At 38.0% G+C, this 15,257-nt stretch overlaps 1 long non-coding RNA gene across 1 annotated transcript in view; it reads left to right on the plus strand.

Annotated features, from left to right (window-relative positions):
• The first annotated feature begins 3,406 nt into the window (after window positions 1–3,406).
• LOC141497889 (uncharacterized) overlaps window positions 3,407–15,257 on the plus strand; it is a 30,369-nt gene continuing 18,518 nt past the window's right edge. Inside the window, exons 1-2 of the long non-coding RNA XR_012471484.1 lie at window positions 3,407–3,773; window positions 5,097–5,160. This is a non-coding gene — a long non-coding RNA (uncharacterized LOC141497889). The remainder of the gene's footprint in view (window positions 3,774–5,096; window positions 5,161–15,257) is intronic.

Genomic DNA, 15,257 nt, shown 5'->3' on the forward strand with positions numbered 1-15,257 from the left:
ATGCTGTCATACTTGTGGCCTTTTGGAAGCAGGTAGTGACTATCTGTGTATACTCTGTACAACTCATATCAACACCCTCCCCCCACAAACACACACACACACTTCTTTTTGGGTGGGGAGAGATGTTACAGTTTTACGTTTTCTTTCTATGATTAGATTAACCTTTAAGATAAAGATTGTATCTTTTTTTATACAATATATCTTCAAAGAAAGTGTTCACTTCTTACACAAAATGGAACAAAGATGTGTATTTGCTGCTGCTGGCTTTTATTATGTTAAAGATTATCTATAACCGTGATGAATGGTTACTTTGAATTCAATTTCTTTGATTAGTGTAGTACATGATTTGGGTTTATCCTATCAAAATCCCCAGATTAAAGCTTTTTTTTCTCTACTCATCCAAACCTTTAGGCTATGGGTTTTTTTTAAAAAATATTTTAGCTTCAAATAGGGTCACAAGCTCCCATCAGTGAGCTTCCTTGATTGATTATCAGTTGATATCCCTTAGCCAGCTAGAGTTACTTAGCTTGTAAAAAGGGTATTTACTGAGAAAGTGTAATAAGACATGGAGACAGTTTCCCACAAGTACAAAGAGAATGGGGGGGGGGGGGGGAAGTGGGCTCAAACTTAAGAGTGGTTGATGTGGTAAAGAGGGTAGCTATAGAGTTTTTTAACTGCAAGCGTTGTTATTCCTTCCATGGTGCTGTTATGCAGTTCTCCTCATGTATGTTGTAGCATTATGTTAGACTCCTAAAAGAGGCTTTTTGATAGGTCTGGTTTGTCCTCAGTGCCTAATGGAGACACTTGGACCAGTCACTGCTATTTTAGGACATGGCTAGGACATAGATGAGAAATCCAAATCCTCTGATCTTTTTAAGGTTCTGAAAGTCTTCTCTGATCAAGGGGGAGGCAGGAGACAGAAGCCCTTTTCATCCCTAGTCCTCTCTAGTATTTCCTCTCAGGAACTTGGCTGCAATTGTTCTCTTTTGACCCATCACTGCAATGCTTTGGTTCAAAACTAGCTTGTTTTACACAACCTCCAGGATGTGAAAGTTTCCTTTACCAGTCCCAAGACACTTTCCAACTTCACTTCATTTTATCCAATGATTTTCACTTCTAAATTGTTCAAGGATTACTTGTATGGGGATAGCAAGGTGGCACAGTAGTAAGAGCACCAGCTCTGGAATCAGGAGGATCTGAGTTCAAATTCAGCCTCTGACACTTGATTCTTACTAGCTGTGTGACTCTGGGCAAGTAACTTAACTTCACTGACTCACAAAAAGACAAAAAATAGGGGCGGGAGGTGGTGCAGTGGATAGAGGACCGGCCCTGGAGTCAGGAGTACCTGAGTTCAAATCCAACCTCAGACACTTAATAATTACCTAGCTGTGTGACCTTGGGCAAGTCACTTAACCCCATTGCCTAGCAAAAACTAAAAAAAAAGAACCAGTGTAATGCCCTTGATTGAACTGATTGGTTGATTGACTGAATTGATCTACAGGTTTGAGAATTAGTAATTTCTGAGGTAGGCATATGGAACAACCAGTCTAATATATAATCATGAATGTAATATATTGACTTTTAAAGCTTTCCCCTCACCTATACTCAGAAGATGAATGCTCCATCAGTGTAATTCTAAGAGCTTACTTATATAAATTCCTTTCCCCATCCTTTTATTTTGTGGAATGAGAATAATGGAAAAGATCTCTTTTCAATGATTAAAGGTGAGCATTTCAAATAACTGGGAGACAAGTTTAAAAGAAATGATAATCATCTTGCCAAACAACTTAATTAATGAATACTCTTCCCTTGTAATAGCTTTTCAGTTGCTGTAATAATATAATACTGTTTTTGGCAACACAAACCAATTTGTAGCACATTATATATATATATATATATATATATATATATATATATATATATATATATATGTATATATGCATATATACCAAAAAGCTTGCTAAATTTTAAAAATAGGCAAGTTGAATGTCTTTGTAAGCCTAAAACAGCAAATTTTGGAAACAATTTCCAATAAGAAAAGCTCTATTTTGAGGAAGTGGGGTGTGTGTGTATCTGTGTGCATGTGTGTATGTCTGTGTGTCTGTATCTATATATCTGTATGTGTGTGTGTATTTGTATCTGTATGTGTATCTGTATTTGTGTCTGGTTGTGTGTATTGAATCTGACCAACAAGGAAAAAGATGATTGGCTTACATGTTTTTCTATTCTTTTGTGTTGTTTTTTTCTATTTTGAGGAAAAGAAAAAAACCATTGTGGGTTATATGGGTTTCTTCCATGACAAATGTTGGTTGACCTCTGGTGCATGTTGCTCTGTGTGTGTGTTTGTGTGTATCTATGCTTGCGTGCGTATTGCCTGTCGCTGTGTGTCTGTGAGTGTCTGTTTCTGTGTGTGTATGTGTCTGTCTGTGTAGGTGTGGTGTGTGTGTATCTATGCTTGTGTGTGTATTGCCTGTCACTGTCTGTGTGTATGTGTATGTGTTGGTGTGTGTGTCGGTGTGTGTGTGTCGGTTTGTGTGTCTGTGTGTGTGTCGGTGTGTGTGTGTGTGTGTGTGTGTGTGTGTGTGTGTGTGTGTGTGTGTGTGTGTGTCGGTGTGTGTGTGTGTGTGTGTGTGTGTGTGTGTGTGTGTGTGTGTGTCGGTGTGTGTGTGTGTGTGTGTGTGTGTGTGTGTGTGTGTGTGTGTGTGTGTCGGTGTGTGTGTGTGTGTGTGGGTGTGTGTGTGTGTGTGTGTGTGTGTGTGTGTGTGTGTGTGTCGGGGTGTGTGTGTGTGTGTGTGTGTGTGTCGGTGTGTGTGTCGGTGTGTGTGTGTGTGTGTGTGTGTGTGTGTGTGTATGGGTGTCGGGGTGTGTGTGTGTGTGTGTGTGTGTGTGTGTGCGTGTGTCGGTGTGTGCGCGCGCGCGCGCTCGGGGCAGAGCTGGCGCCGTTGCCCGCCTCGCTGGCAGACAGGCACACACAAGGGCAGGCGGCGGCCGCGCGCCCCGGCCTCCTTCCCCTCAGATGCCCTTTGCTGCGGGTTTCTGATTACAGCAGGGGCGGCCGCCTCGCCGCGCCCCTCCCCCGGCGGCGGCGGCTCTGGCCCCGCCCCGGGCCGCCCCCTCCTCCCGGGGGGTCCCCCTCAGCCACAGCTCCAGGAGGAGGGGTGGGCGGGGCCGCCGCGCGTGACGGACGGCCGAGCGCTCCAATCGGCTCCGCCGCAGACGGTTGAAGCCGGGAGGCTCGGGCAAACGGGCGGCGGCAGCCGAGGAGGGGAACAAAAAGCTTGGGGTGGGCAAAGAAGGAGGCGAGGCGCGGGGGGGCGGGGCCGGCGGCGGCAGCCGCGCGCCGATTGGCGGAGCCGCCGGACCGCGGGGGGCTCGGGGGCTCGCTTCTGCCGAGTAAGCAGTCTGGCCGCGCCGCCGGCGGGCGGAGGGAGCGGGCCCGCGGCCAGCGCGGCGCAGAATTAGCTCATTGTTCCCCCGCGGGCCCCGGCCCGGCCCGGCCGTGGGGGAGGGCGAGGGGAGACGGAGTGACAGAAGCAGCCCCCGAGGCAGACAGACGTAGGCGCACTCACACGCGCACACACACGCACGGGCGCCGGGAGGGGGGCGAGCGCGGCCCCCTCCCCGCCCCTTCTCTCTCGCGCGGCTCCTCTTCTTGGGAGGGGGCTCGGGCCCGGCCCGGCCCCCGGCCGGCTGGCGCGGCACCCCTTTGCATCCACATTGGCGTTTCAGGTGTAGAGAGGACAGAAAGTGGCCGGGGAGCGGGGCTTTTGTCTGTAAGTATCTGCCGGCCAAGCCCGCAGCCTCGAGCTTTCCTCCTCCCCGATCCCTTGCTTTTTGCCCTCAGCAGCACTTTCCGACCCTGCAACATGCACGGGTTTTCCTGTAAGTCCTCAAGGACGGAATCTTACTTTTAAAAAATCCGGTCATTTCGGTCCTGCTGCTTTAGGGCTGCAATTTAACTCGGGGTTTTTGAAAAATGCACAAACGAAGGGGAAGAATTGGAACTGGGGAGGGGGGAAGGGCTGAGTGGGTTTTATTTTTTTTCCCCTTTCTGATTTTGGTGGCGGCGATCCCCATAAAACAGTAACAAAGAATGATTTTTTTTTAAAAAAAAAAATCATTAAATGCACTTTGGTTATGTCCAGGCTCCAGGAATTCCTTTCTTCTTAAAAAATGATTGACACCCCACCCCCTTTACCCTTAGATTGGATCGCTTCCTAGGTTGCTTCCCAGGGTATTTTTAGAGCATTCATTCTTTCATCAGGTTTCTGCTTTTTTTTTCTTGTGCAGCCCTTAAACTTTGGAGGTGCTTAGAAAAATGGGATTGCTTTTTTTCCTCCACCCTTTGGCAAAAGTAGGAACTGGTCGGCACTTGCACATTTACTCGACATAAATGTAGTCTCTGAATCTGACACCTTTTCAGAGAACTTTTAGTGCCCTTCACTCCCATTTTGACCACAAGTAATGCCAACAAAAGAACTGTATTGTTATGCTATGTAATAAATCGAGTGGGAAGATTACAGCATTTAAATGAGTGTATATCTGATTTAATTAAAAAGATATAAAGGTAAATGTGATTGCTTTTTTATTATATATACGGTTTTTTTTTTAATATAAGGTTATGTAATGCAGTGCCATTTCCAAAAATATCCATTCTCAAGCATTCCATGCTATTACGGTGATTCCTCTTTTTTGCTCTTTTGATTGCAAATATGTACCCAATAGAGGCTGGAAACAATGAACAATTTTCAGTTACCAGAAAAAAAAATGGTCTTTTTTTTTTAATTGTCTCATTTTTAGGTGGGTAAAAAAAAAAAAGTGAATTTAGTGTAACTTTAAAGAGTGCTAAGAATAGTCCAGGACTCTGAAAACCCAGGTGTCTGGAATTCCTTTGTCCTATATTTAAGCCTTTACACTGTTGAGGCACTTTAAAAGTGTACTCCAATAACCATGTGTGGCCACAACAATTTGTATTGTAGCCATTTCTGAACAGTAAAGCTCATATACAGCTTATTTGTCTTTGTTCTATCCAAAAGCATTTTTTATTTGCTGCCAGTGTAGTGAGGTTATTTGTCTACTTTAAAAATATTTTGCAGATTGGCTTTCCTGGACTAAAGAGAAAAGGAGTTCAGTGCCAAGACTGTTAAGATTCTCAAAATGGTAAGATTTTCAAAATGGTCATTAGGGCAGAAGTACCATAGTTTCCTGTAATATAAATATTAATATCCATTTATCCTACCTGCCTACCTCTATTATTTCTTCTATTCATGTCCCTCTCGCCCTCCTCCTCCCCACCCCACCCCTTCATTATCTTACACTTGGCAAGCTGACCTGACAACAGTTTATCCTTCATTATTCTGGGGATTTACCACATGGGAACAGTGAATTTTAATTCATTTTCTTTCATTTTAAATAAAAACCTGAAATTCTTCAAGAAGCGAGATTTATTAAACTGAATGACAGAAACTGTTTTATCTATGAAGGAGGTAGACACATTGTGGTTATGTATATAGAGGGGACTTTTGTGTCAGAATGCAAACAAAGCAGTGTGACACTTACCATAGATATAGGCTGTCCACAAAAATTAGGTTGATGGATATAATTGGTGAAAAAAGCTGCTGACCTGATGTTATTCTTGGGATTAGCACTTAAGGGCAAATATGTCTGTATGATTTCTCTGTTGTGCTTTTAGTCTAATCACTGAGAAGTGTTTGTGTCAATTTTTATGCCAATTAAATTGATTTATACTTTGTCATTTGTCAAACTTGCTGACCTCTAAAATATATATGACTTTGATACTAACTTTTGATAAGTGTTTTGATCTGCAAGAGAATGGGAGAATTTAGTCTTCAAATACTAATTAAAGAAATGTAGAACAGTGCATTAAGGATTTAGTTTAGAAGTTTCATAAAACTTTTCAGTTAAAAACAGCATGTTCTTTCATGAGTTTTCATTCTTTTTAAAACATGTCTTTACTATTCAGGATGTGTGATTTCCGAGTATAATTCTTTAAAGGGTGGTATTTAATGAATCAGGACACGGATTCTCAGAATGGTCATTAGAGCATTTTTGATGCTTTTTTTTTTTGAGAATAACTGAGGATGAACTTTCCATAGGGGAAAAAAAATGAATCAGAGGCAATTACATGAATTCAATATGGATTTTTATCTCAAATAAGCTTTTCACTTAGCTTTTGCTCTCCACTGTGGGGCTGCTCAACATGTGATAAGAAAATATGGAACTTAAAAGATAAGATTTGGTAATGAAATACTATATGCTGCTTTATAAAAATAAGGAATTTGAGTTAGAAAGTTGAAAGGAACATAAAATAATCATCTGTCATTATAATAATGTTTCTTTAGTTCAGTCTAAGCTTTTAAGTATCTTATCCTAAAATGGTGAGAAGTATAGATTGTGCTAAAAATGAATAATTCCCAAATAACTTTTAATTAACTTTAGACAGTTAAGTAATTTTCAGAGATGTATATCTGAGATGTATTCTTTTCCTCACTTGGCTCAGCAACCAAGGACTCTAGCCACTTTGAGGTGCTCTGGATAATCTCTGAAGGTTCACTTACTGTTTTGTCTGAATTGCATTTGGTCATGCGTAGAACAAAACAGGTCACCAACTTTTTCAGGCATGATATGACCATTGGATCCTGCCAACAGATGGTCCCATAAAACCAGTAACTGTAAATATCAGATTTCAGTAGTAGTTAATGGAATTCTCTTTGTACAAGACCATGTGCAGCAAATCCAAGTAAAAAAATCTGGAACTTTGGACACAGGTGAATGTGATTTATTACTACCTCTTGTTCATTTTGTGCTTTTGTCAATTTTATATGGTGCAGAATTGGAAATCACAATTTGTTGTTTTTGGAAGGATTTTTTTAATGTGTGATAAGTCCACAACTTTTTAGTGTTCTTTTCATCAAGATGTTAGTCCTTTTTGGCACTAGCCCATTGTCTGAAATAAAAACATTTGTGTGTGATTCCAAGTAACTTTCTAATAATTTTTGTATCTTGGAAAGTCTGGTCTCCAAAATTCTTTGAACAGTTCAGATCATTTACAAAACCTGATTTTTGAAATTAGTTGCATCTTTCTGTTTGCTCCTTGGCAGAAATTAAATTTTCCCTCTTCTTGGTATTAGTAATATATCTTTTTAGATTTCTGTAACTAAATTGGGGAAAGGGTTGAAGATTCAGGTCATTTTTTAAACAATTGCTTAGCAAACCAGTGTGTATATATATGCATAGTTTGGGAAATTCCTTTTTCTATTAAAGTTTGCTTTTCAGGTTACATAATTTAAAACATTGAAGAATACTTAAGAGTGTATTTATCCTGCTTAATAAGATATTTTCTTAAGTACATTTTTATAATTAGATCACTTCAGAATAATTTTTTGTACATTTTTTTTCTGTACATCAGGATACAACAAACAACTCTTTTTCAAATCAGAATATTTTTTTTATACTTGGATTTATTACAGTACTGTCTGTGGTAATTCATTTTTATAATAATGACCCTGAGGTACTGTAGATTCTTATTATTTATGTTCAATATCTTTTTAGTGGTGTATATATATATATATATATATGTGTGTGTGTGTGTGTGTATATATATACATATATATATATATATATATATATATCCCTTATTGTCTTCTATATATTTATAAATTGGTGGGGCAGCTAGGTGGCACAGTGGATAGAGCACAGGCCCTGGAGTCAGGAGTACCTGAATTCAAATCCAGCCTCAGATACACTAGCAGTGTGACCTTGGGCAAGTCACTTAACCCCCATTGCCTTAAATTGAAAAAGTTAAAAAAAAAAGAAAATAGGTAATCCAAATGCAGTATGTATGCAGTAATTCTCAGCTAATTATTATACTCTGAATATCCTTTCTTTAATGTTGAAAATACACATGAATTTACTCTATATGACTTTCATTATTTCAAGAGTAAATGGAAAAGTAGACATTTTTACCTATTTTTCTGCTTAATTTTAATTTCAAGAGTTCAGTGTTTTATTTTGCAATGTTTGCTAGAAATTCATTTGTTTGTTCTGGGGAGTACAAAGGGGTCAGTGAGAAGAAAACAAAGATTCATCTATGAAATATGAGAAAATAATAATCAAATTACTGATTTAGGGGTCAGAGTATGATTTTCAACATGATTTACTCCAGCAATAGTAGATTTGCTTCAAAATGTATTTTGCTATGGAGGCACAGTATGTGATCATTAAGGTATAGCGAACAGATCTAGAGTTGGGAACAATTTATTATTCTCCCCAAAGGCTAATGCTGAGCTTTTCAAATAGATGAGTTGAACCCATTGTGCTATTCATGCAGTATTTTTTTCTGAATAGTCTATGAAATACTGTTCACAGTTTTACTAGGAGACTCAGTAACTTTTCTTTGATCTAAGATTATCTATTTTAAAAAGACAAGAATTTGAGCAGGTTGAGGTCTAATTGGTAGCCTTGTTACTTCATATTGGGATTAAATTTGTAGGTCACCATGAGACTTTTGATTGTGGAATTAAGAAGGCAATTTCAGAAAGATACTGCTCACTATGTATTTTAATAGAAAGTTAAGGGGACATGTCACAATTTTCTGGAGAATTGGGGAAACTGGGAGAGTATAGGGATTATATGCCTTAGCTACACCTTCTTCATCTTCAAAAGATAGTAATTAAGACTCAAGCCAGTTCTTTGGATTGAATTATTAAGATTATAGCAACTATGCTGATCAACATTCAAAGATGAAACTTGCAGCTAAGCCACTCATTTCACCACAGATATAGGTATTTCAACCTCACTTCCAAATGTTTATATATCCAGTTATATTAAAGGCCCTAAAAGAGCTCCCTATTTTAAAAATGCTTTCATGAAACATTTAAAAATGAAGGATACTTAGGATTAAGGAATACTCATTTCCTAACTGATGTGTTTGATAAACTTAGGTTGTACATATAACCCTGTATTGATATTAGAATGTATTCTAGAGAATAATGCCATCTAGGGGTGGCTAGGTGGCGCAATGGATAGAGCACTGGCCTTGGAGTCGGGAGTACCTGAGTTCAAATCTGGTTTCAGACACTTAATACCTAGCCGTGTGGCCTTGGGCAAGCCACTTAACCCCGTTGCCTTGCAAAAACTTAAAAAAAAAAAAAAGAAGAATGCCATCTATATAGAATGGTGTTACTACTAATTTCCAAGGTGTCTGGCATTTTACTCAGGCTGATCATTGAATAGAAAGGTCATCTAAGGCCAAAAAAGCTTTAAAACTGAGGCTAAGTGGAAAGGTGAGATGATCTTCTGGGTAATTGAGGTTAAAAACTTGGTTTTGAATTAATGGAGTGATTCAACTTTATGCAAGAGTGGTTATGTGTATTTTGTTTCAAATATTTGTAGAATTACTTTAGTTCTCTTTTATGTTGGCTGGTAAAATTTTTGCTAACACTGGTATATACGGGAAAACTGTCAGACCAAATAGTCTTCATTATAAAGAATGGCTGAATATAGTGGAGGGGAAAAGCCTAATTTGTTTAAGATTAGAAAATAGATTATGTGTTGTTATTTATTACTAAACAGTATATATATAAGACTTGAATTTTAAAGTGTTCTGAGTCTAATTTTAAAAAATAGAGTAATCATAAGGCCTGGGACACATCCATATAAGCTATGGTCACTAAAAATATAGCACATGGTCTAAATTTAACTCTAATGGCTATTTTTGTACTCACTTCTAGGAATTACTCCTTGCAGTTCTTTTTCCTTGGCAAGATAGTCATACTGAATAGGAACTCTAACTGATCAAGCATTATTAGCAAGCCTAATAGTTTGGGGACTTAAACATTAATATGCCAAATATTAGTGAAGGGTGTTTATTAGTAGGTCATCTAATAAGATCTCAAGTATCAGAAACCATAAATATTAATAACAGTGATAGTGAAAAATTGTATGAAATGGGCTATTGTTTAGTCAATTTGAAAATTACATTGATTTTTATAAAAAAGAATTTTCTGTTACACATTTGATTTCTGCAAACTAGGTAATTCATGGTTTTCTCACAAATGAGCAAGTAGTTTGAAGTAAGCTCAGATTCACTTTATATATTTAATTTTTATTCAATCTAAATATTCATTTGAAAAATCTCTTTGATGATTAAGTTGGACTTTGACATTGACTAGCCAGCTATCAGAAAAGAGGGCTAAATTGGCTGCTTTTTTGACAATTTTGTAACAAGGTCTCGTGTGGTGAATTCTGTCAGTCTTTACAACTCTGAGCTATGTGGTGAGGTGATAGCACTCTGGATTTGGGAGCCAAGAGAATTCCTAGTTGACCGTAGCTATCTCTGCACCCACACAGAGCTCAAGGAAGTTGACCACTAAAGATATGATTCACTTGCAGATATTTTGACTCATTAATTCTGTGGCAGTGACCTGGGAATATCATACTGACATGCTCCCAATTGAAATTTGCCAAACGATTCACATTACAGAGAACAATTTTGCTCATTTCACAGACCAGTAAAGTTATATTTAAGATTCTAAAAGCTCAGGGGGCAGCTAGGTGGCATAGTGGATAAAGCACCGGCCTTGGAGTTAGGAGTACCTGGGTTCAAATGCAGTCTCAGACACTTAATAATTATCCTAGCTGTGTGGCCTTGGGCAAGCCACTTAACCCCATTTGCCTTGCAAAAAAAAAACAACCCTAAAAAAAAAAGATTCTAAAAGCTCGGCTTCAACAGTATGTGAACCAAGAATGACCAGAAGAGCTGGCGGTTATTCAGAGAGGCAGAGGAACTAGAGACCAAATGGCCAACATTGGCTGGAATATGGAAAAAGCAAGGGAATTCCAGAAAGATAACTATTTCTGCTTCATTGACAACACTAAAGACTTTGCTGTGGAACACAACAAAATGTGACAAATCCTCAAAGAGATGGGAATACAAGATTGTCTTGTCTCCCCATGAACCTGTATGACAGTCAAGAACCAACAGTTAGAACTGAAGATGGGACAAATGATTGAGTTAAGATTGGAAGAGGAATGTGACAAGGCTGTATATTGTCATCTTATTTATTATCTTATATGCTGAGTGCATGATATGAAATGCCAGACTTGAATCTAGAACTGGAATTAAGGTTGCTAAGAGAAATATCAACAATTTCAGCTATGGAGATGATATCACTCTGATGGCAGAAAGAAAAGAAAAATTAAGAAGCTTCTTGATGAGGGTGAAAGAGGAGAGTGTAAAATCTGTAAAAATTTGAAGCTTACTATTAAAAAAACTAAGATGATGGCAATTAATTCCATCACTTCCTGGCAAACAGAGGATGACACAATGAAAACAGTGTCAGATTTAATGTTCTTGGGCTCTGAGATCATTTCAGATGGCAACTGCAGTCATGAAATTAAAAGACCCTTACTTCTTGGAAGGTAGCTATGACAAATCTGGTCAGGATAGTAAAAGTAGAAACTTTACCTGACAAAGGTCCATATAGTCAAAGCCATAGTTTTTCCAATAGCAATGTATGACTGTAAGAGCTGGACTTTAGGGAAAATTGAGCATTGTGGTACTTTCAAATCGTGGTGCTGGGAAAGATTTGAGAATTCTTTGAACAACAAGGAGATCGATTCAATCAGTACTTAAAGAAATTAATTCAGACTATTTATGGGAAGATCAAATTCCAAAGATGAAACTTAAGTATTTTAACCATGTAATGAGAAGGAAGGTGGCATTGGAAAAGGCCCTGGTGTTTGGAAAGATTGAAGGCCAATGGAGCAGGGGATGACAGAAGAAGAGATGGCTTCACAGAAACAATGAATATAAGCTTTATCAAAATTTTGGGAATAAGGGGGGATAGAAGGAACTGATGTACTATGGTCCATGGGGGTCACAAAGAATTGGACCCAACTGAAAAATTGAACGACAGCAACCCAAATAGAAAATTGACTTAAGGTACGTCTGTAAGACTGTGGCCAAGAGGTTTAAGGAAGAAAATGGGACCTTTATGCTTCAAACAAGGCAACAGTCAATGTAATCTTAATAAAAACTGATGGGCTCTCTCTCTACTTCTCCACTCTTGTCTCAGATGAAAAAGCAGACCTCCTTGACAAGGACAGTCTTATACACCCATGGTCACTTCCCCTCCCATCTTCTCCAGAAAAATCATTTCTATTATATTGTTCACTCTTGTTTTTAATATTTTTTCTATATACTGATTCCTTCCTAGTTGCTCACATTTCCCCTTCTCAATTCTTAAAAAATGCTCATTTGGGGGCAGCTAGGTGGCATAGTGGATAGAGCATGGGTCCTGGAGTCAGGAGTACCTGAGTTCAAATCCAGCCTCAGACACTTAATAATTACCTACCTAGCTATGTGGCCTTGGGCAAGCCACTTAACCCCATAAGCCTAAAAAAAAAAAATACTCATTTGATCCTAACACTACACCTATCATCTGATAATTCTTTTCCTTTCTTAAGCAACACTGAGAAAACCATCTATATACTAGGTTGCTGTACTTTCTCACCCCAACTCTCATTTAATCTCTCAGTAATCTTGCCTTCAGCCTTCTCATTCAGCTATAATTTCCCTCTCCAAAGTTACCAGTCATCTTTTAATTGTCAAATTTAAGATCTTTTCTCAATTCTCAACCTTCTTGACCTCTCTAGTATATTTATACCATTGATTACTTTATGGATACCCTCTGTAATCTAGGTTTTTGTAACACTGTTTTCTCATAAGAGACTTGAGAGAGATGGTGTGTCTTTAGCAGTAATAGAGAAGTTTATATGAGAGGTAGATTTAGAGAGAAAGATAATGGATTTTGTTTTGAACATGCTGAGTGTGATATGCCTAATGGACAACTAGTTCAAGATGTTCAAAAGATCTGTGGAGATTAAAGATTTTACTCAGGTAGAGAGACTGAAGCAGAATTGAGAGAACTGGGAATCATTTGTAAATAGATGAGAGTTATGGGGAGGCTAGGTGGCACAGTGGATAGAGCACCAGCCCTGGATTCAGGAGTACCTGGGTTCAAATCTGGCTTCAGACACTTAATAATTACCTAGCTATGTGGCCTTGAGCAAGCCATTTAACTCCATTTGCCTTGAAAAAAAAAAGCACCTTAAAAAAATAGATGAGAGTTGAGCACATAGGAGCTGATGATTTCATTAAGTGATACAGTATAGTATGGTATAGAAGATGGAAAGGACAAAATGGCCCAGAAGGGAATTTGGGGATACAAACAATTAGTTGGCATGTCATGGATTAAGAATCAGCAAAAGATATTGAGGAGTGGTCAGATAAGTAGAAAGACAACAAGAGAGAGAGAATATTATCACAAAAATCTTCCAAAAAGTAAAGGTAATCAAAAGTGCTTCAGAGAGGTCAGGAATGATCTTAAATTTGGAAACTATGAGATCATTTGGAGGAAGGATAGTTTCCATTGAGTGATATGGTGGAAGCCAGATTGTAGAGGGTTTAGATGAGAATTTTTTCAGGGAAGTTAACAAAGTGTGAAGGAACAATTGAAGTTGTTAGGATCAAGTGAGGATTTATCTCTTTTAAAGGATGGGCATTTTTCAGATAACAGAGAAACCAGAAGATAGAGATTTAAGATTAGAATGTGAGTGGGGGAATATAGTGGGAATCATTTTCTGGAGAAGATGGAAGGGGATAGGATCAGAGATACTTGTTGAGAAGTTAACCCTGTTAAGAAGGGCTCCATTTTCCTTTCTTCCATTTTCTGGCACCCACTGAGGTGGGACTTTCTCTTCTTGGAAATGCTTTATAAAGAGTTTGTAATATTACAAATTAACCTTTTTCAGTATTGCCTATATCTTGACTCATAACCCCCAATTTATTGATCATGATAAAGGTGCTGGAATCCTCCATTGCTATTTCCAGACCCTCCCTCTGGCACCATCACTCAGCAACATATCCTTTGAGGTTTGTTCAATCCAAATTTATTTTTTTGGTGGTTATTTATCCACTGACATGTAGGACATTTTCCATTCTTTCTCATTAAGTTAACTACCTGGTTCAATCTTCCTGAGTGACTTCAAATTCTATATTGATATTTCTTCAGATACTCACTTGATAGTTTCACAATTTAATAAATTTTTATTTCCTTCACCACTCCCATTCTCACAGAGATTGTCATGCCTTTGATTTTTATCAAGTTATTCTATTTCCATAGTCATGAACTCCAAAATCCCTTTATCTGATCTTAATCTTTTGGGGGGTTAGACAGTAGCATTTGAGGTTTGCAAAGTAGCTTACAAATATTTGATTCACACAACATTCCTGTTGGTTAGGTATTATTATTATCTCCATTTTACAGCTGAGGAAATTGAGGCTGAGAAGTTTCTGATATGGCATGTGAACTTGTTTCTTCCTAACTGTGAGTTCTGCTCCATCTACTGTTTTCTTCTTATCATTCCTTTAATGCCTATTTCTTGTAACACTACTTTTTGTCCTCATCATGACTTCCTTTCCTTATACCTCTCAGTTCTTCCCCAGATAATCACTTTTGCATTGACTATCCTTTTTTTAAAAAAATTCAACTTTATTTTATTTTTGATTGGAATTTCTCTCTCTTTTCTTTCCCTTTCCTTTCCATTGTGAAAGAAATAATATTAAAACCCATTATAAATATATAGTCATGCAAAATAATTTTTTGTATTATCCACATAAGTCTAATTTGTAATAGTCATTTTGCATTTGTCAGTAAGAGAAGAAGATATACTTTAATCTATACTTGAGTCCATCAGCTCTTTATTTAGATAGCAAGTTTTATCTTGGGTAATTTGGAATTGTGGTTGTCTTTGTTTTGATCAGTTAACTAAAGTCTTTTAACACTGATTATCAGTATTATCTGTATTGTATAAATTTTTCTTCTGGTTCTGTTCACTTTTTTTTTTGTCAGTTCATACAATTTCTCCAGGTTTTTTGGAAACCATCATCTTCATTATTTCTTGTTGTACAGAAGAATTCCATTCTATTCATATACAGTAACTTGTTCAACCATTCCCTAATTCATGAGTGCCCTCACAGTTTCTAATTCTTTGTCATCACAAAAAAAAGTTACTGTAACTATTTTTATACAGATGGATCCCTTCCCTCTTTCTTTGATTCCATTCTTTTGAATTGTTTAGATATAAAAAATATAATATTATTGGGTAAGTTTTGGGCATAGTTCCAAATTGCTTTCTGCAAAGAAAGACTAGTTCATAGCTCCACCAACAGT

The sequence above is a fragment of the Macrotis lagotis genome, chromosome X (genome assembly GCF_037893015.1).
Source record: "Macrotis lagotis isolate mMagLag1 chromosome X, bilby.v1.9.chrom.fasta, whole genome shotgun sequence".
In the NCBI taxonomy this organism is placed as follows: Eukaryota; Metazoa; Chordata; class Mammalia; order Peramelemorphia; family Peramelidae; genus Macrotis; species Macrotis lagotis.